Below are 6,078 nucleotides of genomic sequence, written 5' to 3'. Positions count from 1 at the left end.
TACCTGTGAGTCCATTCTTGGGTTCTGTGATTCTGCTGCTGTTTTGTTCCTTCAGTTTTTCCTTTGTTCTTATACTCCACAGATGAGTGAAATCATTTGGTATTTCTCTTTCTCCGCTTGGTTTATTTCACTGAGCATAATACCCTCCAGCTCCACCCATGTTGCTGCAAATGGTAGGATTTGCCCTCTTCTTATGGCTGAGTAGTATTCCATTGTGTATATGTACCACATCTTCTTTATCCATTCATCTACCGATGGACATTTAGATTGTTTCCAATTCTTGACTATTGTAAATAGTGGTGCAATAAACATAGGGGTGCATTGGTCTTTCTCAAACTTGATTGCTGCATCCTTAGGGTAAATTCCTAGGAGTGGAATTCCTGGGTCAAATGGTAAGTCTGTTTTGAGCATTTTGATGAACCTCCTTACTGCTTTCCACAATGGTTGAACTAGTTTACATTCCCACCAGCAGTGTAGGAGGGTTCCCCTTTCTCCACAGCCTCGCCAACATTTGTTGTTGTTTGTCTTTTGGATGGCGGCCATCCTTACTCCTGTGAGGTGATACCTCATTGTAGTTTTAATTTGCATTTCTCTGATAACTAGCGATGTGGAGCATCTTTTCATGTGTCTGTTGGCCATCTGTATTTCTTTTTTGGAGAACTGTGTGTTCAGTTCCTCTGCCCATTTTTTAATTGGGTTATTTGTTTTTTGTTTGTTGAGGCGTGTGTGCTCTTTATAGATTCTGGACGTCAAGCCTTTATCAGATGTGTCATTTTCAAATACATTCTCCCATACTGTAGGGTTCCTTTTTTGTTCTATTGATGGTGTCTTTTGCTGTACAGAAGCTTTTCAGCTTAATATAGTCCCACTTGTTCATTTTTGCTGTTGTTTTCCTTGCCCGGGGACATATGTTCAAGAAGAGGTCAGTCATGTTTATGTCTAAGAGGTTTTTGCCTATGTTTTTTTCCAAGAGTTTAATGGTTTTATGACTTACATTCAGGTCTTTGATCCATTTTGAATTTACTTTTGTATATGGGGTTAGACAATGGTCCAGTTTCATTCTCCTACATGTAGCTGTCCAGTTTTGCCAGCACCATCTGTTGAAGAGACTGTCATTTTGCCATTGTATGTCCATGGCTCCTTTATCAAATATTAATTGACCATATATGTTTAGATTAATGTCTGGAGTCTCTAGTCTTTTCCACTGGTCTGTGGCTCTGTTCTTGTGCCAGTACCAAATTGTCTTGATTACTGTGGCTTTGTAGTAGAGCTTGAAGTTGGGGAGCGAGATCCCCCCACTTTATTCTTCTTTCTCAGGATTGCTTTGGGCAGGTTGGCCATTTTGATGATATTTGTTAGTGTCCCCTTTAATTTCTCTTAAGAGTGACTTGTAGTTTTCAGAGTATACGTCATTCACTTCTTTGGTTAGATTTATTCCTAGGTATTTTATTCTTTTTGATGCAATTGTGAATGGAATTGTTTTCCTGATTTCTCTTTCTATTGGTTCATTGTTAGTGTATAGGAAAGCCACAGATTTCTGTGTGTTGATTTTGTATCCTGCAACTTTGTTGTATTCCAATATCAGTTCTAGTAGTTTTGGGGTGAAGTCTTTAGGGTTTTTTATGTACAATATCATGTCATCTGCAAATAGTGACAGCTTAACTTCTTCTTTACCAATCTGGATCCTTGTATTTCTTTGTTTTGTCTGATTGCCATGGCTAGGACCTCCAGTACTATGTTAAATAACAGTGGGGAGAGTGGGCATCCCTGTCTTGTTCCCGATCTCAGAGGAAAAGCTTTCAGCTTCTCGCTGTTCAGTATAATGTTGGCTGAGGTTTTATGATAAATGGCCTTTATTATGTTGAGGTACTTGCCCTCTATTCCCATTTTGCTGAGAGTTTTTATCATGAATGGATGCTGAATTTTGTCAAATGCTTTTTCAGCATCTATGGAGATGATCATGTGGTTTTTGTCCTTCTTTTTGTTGATGTGGTGGATGATGTTGATGGATTTTCGAATGTTGTACCATCCTTGCATCCCTGGGATGAATCCCACTTGGTCATGGTGTATTGCTAATATTTTATTGAGTATTTTTGCATCTACGTTCATCAGGGTTATTGGTCTGTAATTTTCTTTTTTGGTGGGGTCTTTGCCTGGTTTTGGTATTAGGGTGACGTTGGCTTCATAGAATGAGTTTGGGAGTATTCCCTCCTCTTCTATTTTTTGGAAAACTTCAAGGAGAATGGGTATTATGTCTTCTCCGTGTGTCTGATAAAATTCCAAGGTAAATCCGTCCGGCCCGGGTGTTTTGTTCTTGGGTAGTTTTTTGATTACCGTTTCAGTTTCTTTGCTCGTAATTGGTTTGCTTAACTTTTGTGTTTCTTCCTTGGTCAGTCTTGGAAGGTTGTATTTTTCTATGAAGTTGTCCATTTCTTCTAGGTTTTCCAGCTTGTTGGCATATAGATTTTCATAGTAGTCTTTAATAATTCTTTGTATTTCTGTGGAGTCTGTCGTGATTTTTCCTTTCTCATTTGTGATTCTGTTGATTTGTGTTGATTCTCTTTTTCTCTTAAGAAGTTTGGCTAGAGCCTTATCTATTTTGTTTATTTTCTCAAAGAATCAGCTCTTGGTTTCATTGATTTTTGCTATTGTTTTATTCTTCTCAATTCATTGATTTTTTCTATTGTTTTATTCTTCTCAATTTTGTTTATTTCTTCTCTGATCTTTATTATGTCCCTCCTTCTGCTGACTTTAGGCCTCATTTGTTCTTCTTTTTCCAATTTCGATAATTGTGACATTAGACCATTCATTTGGGATTGTTCTTCCTTTTTTAAATATGCTTCGAGTGCTATATACTTTCCTCTTAAGACTGCTTTCGCTGCATCCCACAGAATTTTGGGCTTTGTGTTATTGTTGTCATTTGTTTCTATATATTCCTTGATCTCTATTTTAATTTGTTCATTGATCCATTGATTATTTAGGAGCATGTTCTTAAGCCTCCATGTGTTTGTGAGCCTTTTTATTTTCTTTGTAGAATTTATTTCTAGTTTCATACCTTTGTGGTCTGAAAAGTTGGTTGGAAGAATTTGAATATTTTGGATTTTGCTGAGGCTCTTTTTGTGGCCTAGTATGTGGTCTATTCTGGAGAATGTTCCATGTGCACTTGAGAAGAATGTATATCCTGTTGCTTTTGGATGTAGAGTTCTATAGATGTCTATTAGGTCCATCTGCTCTACTGTGTTGTTCAGTGCTTCCGTGTCCTTACTTATTTTCTTCCCTGTGGATCTATCCTTTGGGGTGAGTGGTGTGTTGAAGTCTCCTAGATTGAATGCATTGCAGTCTATTTCCCCCTTTAGTTCTGTTAGTATTTGTTTCACATATGCTGGTGCTCCTGTGTTGGGTGTATATATATTTAGAATGGTTATATCCTCTTGTTTGACTGAGCCCTTTATCATTATGTAGTGTCCTTCTTTATCTCTTGTTACTTTCTTGTTTTGAAGTCTATTTTGTCTGATATTAGTACTGCAACCCCTGCTTTCTTCTCGCTTTTGTTTGCCTGAAATATATTTTTCCATCCCTTGACTTTTAGACTGTACATGTCTTTGGGTTTGAGGTGAGTTTCTTGTAAGCAGCATATAGATGGGTCTTGCTTTTTTATCCATTCTATTACTCTGTGTCTTTTGATTGGTGCATTCAGTCCATTTACATTTAGGGTGACTGTTGAAAGATATGTACTATTGCCATTGCAGGCTTTAGATTCGTGGTTACCAAAGGCTCAAGGTTGGCTTCTTTAGTATCTTACTGCCTAACTTAGCTCACTTATTGAGCTGTTATATACACTGTCTGGAGATTCTTTTCTTCTCTCCCTTCTTATTCCTCCTCCTCCATTCTTCATATGTTGGGTGTTTTGTGCTGTGCTCTTTCTAGGAGTGCTCCCATCTAGAGCAGTCCCTGTAAGGTGTCCTTTAGAGGTGGTTTGTGGGAAGCAAATTCCCTCAGCTTTTGTTTGTCTGGGAATTGTTTAATCCCACCATCATATTTAAATGATAGTCATGCTGGATACAGTATCCTTGGTTCAAGGCCCTTCTGTTTCATTGTATTAAATATATCATGCCATTCTCTTCTGGCCTGTAGGGTTTCTGTCGAGAAGTCTGATGTTAGCCTGATGGGTTTTCCTTTATAGGTGAACTTTTTCTCTCTAGCTGCCTTTAAAACTCTTTCCTTGTCCTTGATCTTTGCCATTTTAATTATTATGTGTCTTGGTGTTGTCCTCCTTGGATCCTTTCTGTTGGGGGTTCTGTGTATTTCCGTGGTCTGTTCAATTATTTCCTCCCCCAGTTTGGGGAAGTTTTCAGCAATTATTTCTTCCAAGATACTTTCCATCCCTTTTCCTCTCTCTTCTTCTTCTGGTACCCCTATAATACGGATATTGTTCCTTTTGGATTGGTCACACAGTTCTCTTAATATTGTTTCATTCCTGGAGATCCTTTTGTCTCTCTCTATGTCAGCTTCTATGCGTTCCTGTTCTCTGGTTTCAATTCCATCAATGGCCTCTTGCATCCTATCCATTCTGCTTATAAACCCTTCCAGAGTTTGTTTCATTTCTGCAATCTCCTTTCTGGCATCTGTGATCTCCCTCCGGACTTCATCCCATATCTCTTGCATATTTCTCTGCATCTCTTTCAGCATGTTTATGATTTTTATTTTGAATTCTTTGTCAGGAAGACTGGTTAGGTCTCTCTCCTTCTCTGGTGTCTCTGTGATCTTTGTCTGCCTGTAGTTTTGCCTTTTCATGGTTATAGGAATACTTTGCAGAACTGGGACGAGTGACGGCTGGAAGGACTTCCTTTCTTGTTGGTTTGTGGCCGTCCTCTCCCCCTTTATGAGGCACTGGGTTCTTGCAGGTGTGGATGTGGTCTGGATGTTGTCCTGTGTCCTCCGGTCTTTATTCCAGGAAGAGTTGTCTTTGTTATATTTTCATTGATATATGTGGTTTTGGGAGGAGATTTCCGCTGGTCTACTCATGCTGCCATCTTGGCTCCAGCCTGTTCTTCCTTCTTTAAGTGTGCCTGGATCGCTATATACTTTCCTCTTAAGACTGCTTTCGCTGCGTCCCACAGTAGTTGGGGCTTTGTGTTGTTGTTGTCATTTGTTTCCATATATTCCTTGATCTCTATTTTAATTTGTTCATTGATCCATTGATTATTTAGGAGCATGTTGTTAAGCCTCCATGTGTTTGTGAGCCTTTTTGTTTTCTTTGTACAATTTATTTCTAGTTTTATACCTTTGTGGTTTGAAAAGTTGGTTGGTAGAATTTCAATCTTTTGAAATTTTCTGAGGCTCTTTTTGTGGGCTAGTATGTGGTCTATTCTGGAGAATGTTCCATGTGCACTTGAGAAGAATGTGTGTCCTGTTGCTTTTGGGTGTAGAGTTCTATAGATGTCTATTAGGTCCATCTGTTCTACTTTGTTGTTCAATGCCTCCGTGTCCTTACTTATTTTCTGCCCAGTGGATCTATCCTTTGGGGTGAGTGGCATGCTGAAGTCTCCTAAAATGAATGCGTTGCATTCTATTTCCCCCTTTGGTTCTGTTAGTATTTGTTTCACATATGCTGGGGCTCCTGTGTTGGGTGCATATATATTTAGAATGGTTATATCCTCTTGTTGGACTGAGCCCTTTATCATTATGTAGTGTCCTTCTTTATCTCTTGTTACTTTCTTTGTTTTGAAGTCTATTTTGTCTGATATTAGTACTGCAACCCCTGCTTTCTTCTCGCTGTTGTTTGCCTGAAATATATTTTTCCATCCCTTGACTTTTAGTCTGTGCATGTCTTTGGGTTTGAGGTGAGTTTCTTGTAAGCAGCATATAGATGGGTCTTGCTTTTTTATCCATTCTATTACTCTGTGTCTTTTGATTGGTGCTTTCAGTCCATTTACATTTAGGGCGACTGTTGAAAGATATGTATTATTGCCATTGCAGGCTTTAGATTCGTGGTTACCAAAGGCTCAAGGTTAGCTTCTTTAGTATCTTACTGCCTAACTTAGCTCACTTATTGAGCTGTTATGTACACTGTCTGGA

The sequence above is a fragment of the Manis pentadactyla genome, chromosome 10 (genome assembly GCF_030020395.1).
Source record: "Manis pentadactyla isolate mManPen7 chromosome 10, mManPen7.hap1, whole genome shotgun sequence".
NCBI lineage: Eukaryota > Metazoa > Chordata > Mammalia > Pholidota > Manidae > Manis > Manis pentadactyla.
Note: the sequence above shows the minus strand (reverse complement) of the source record.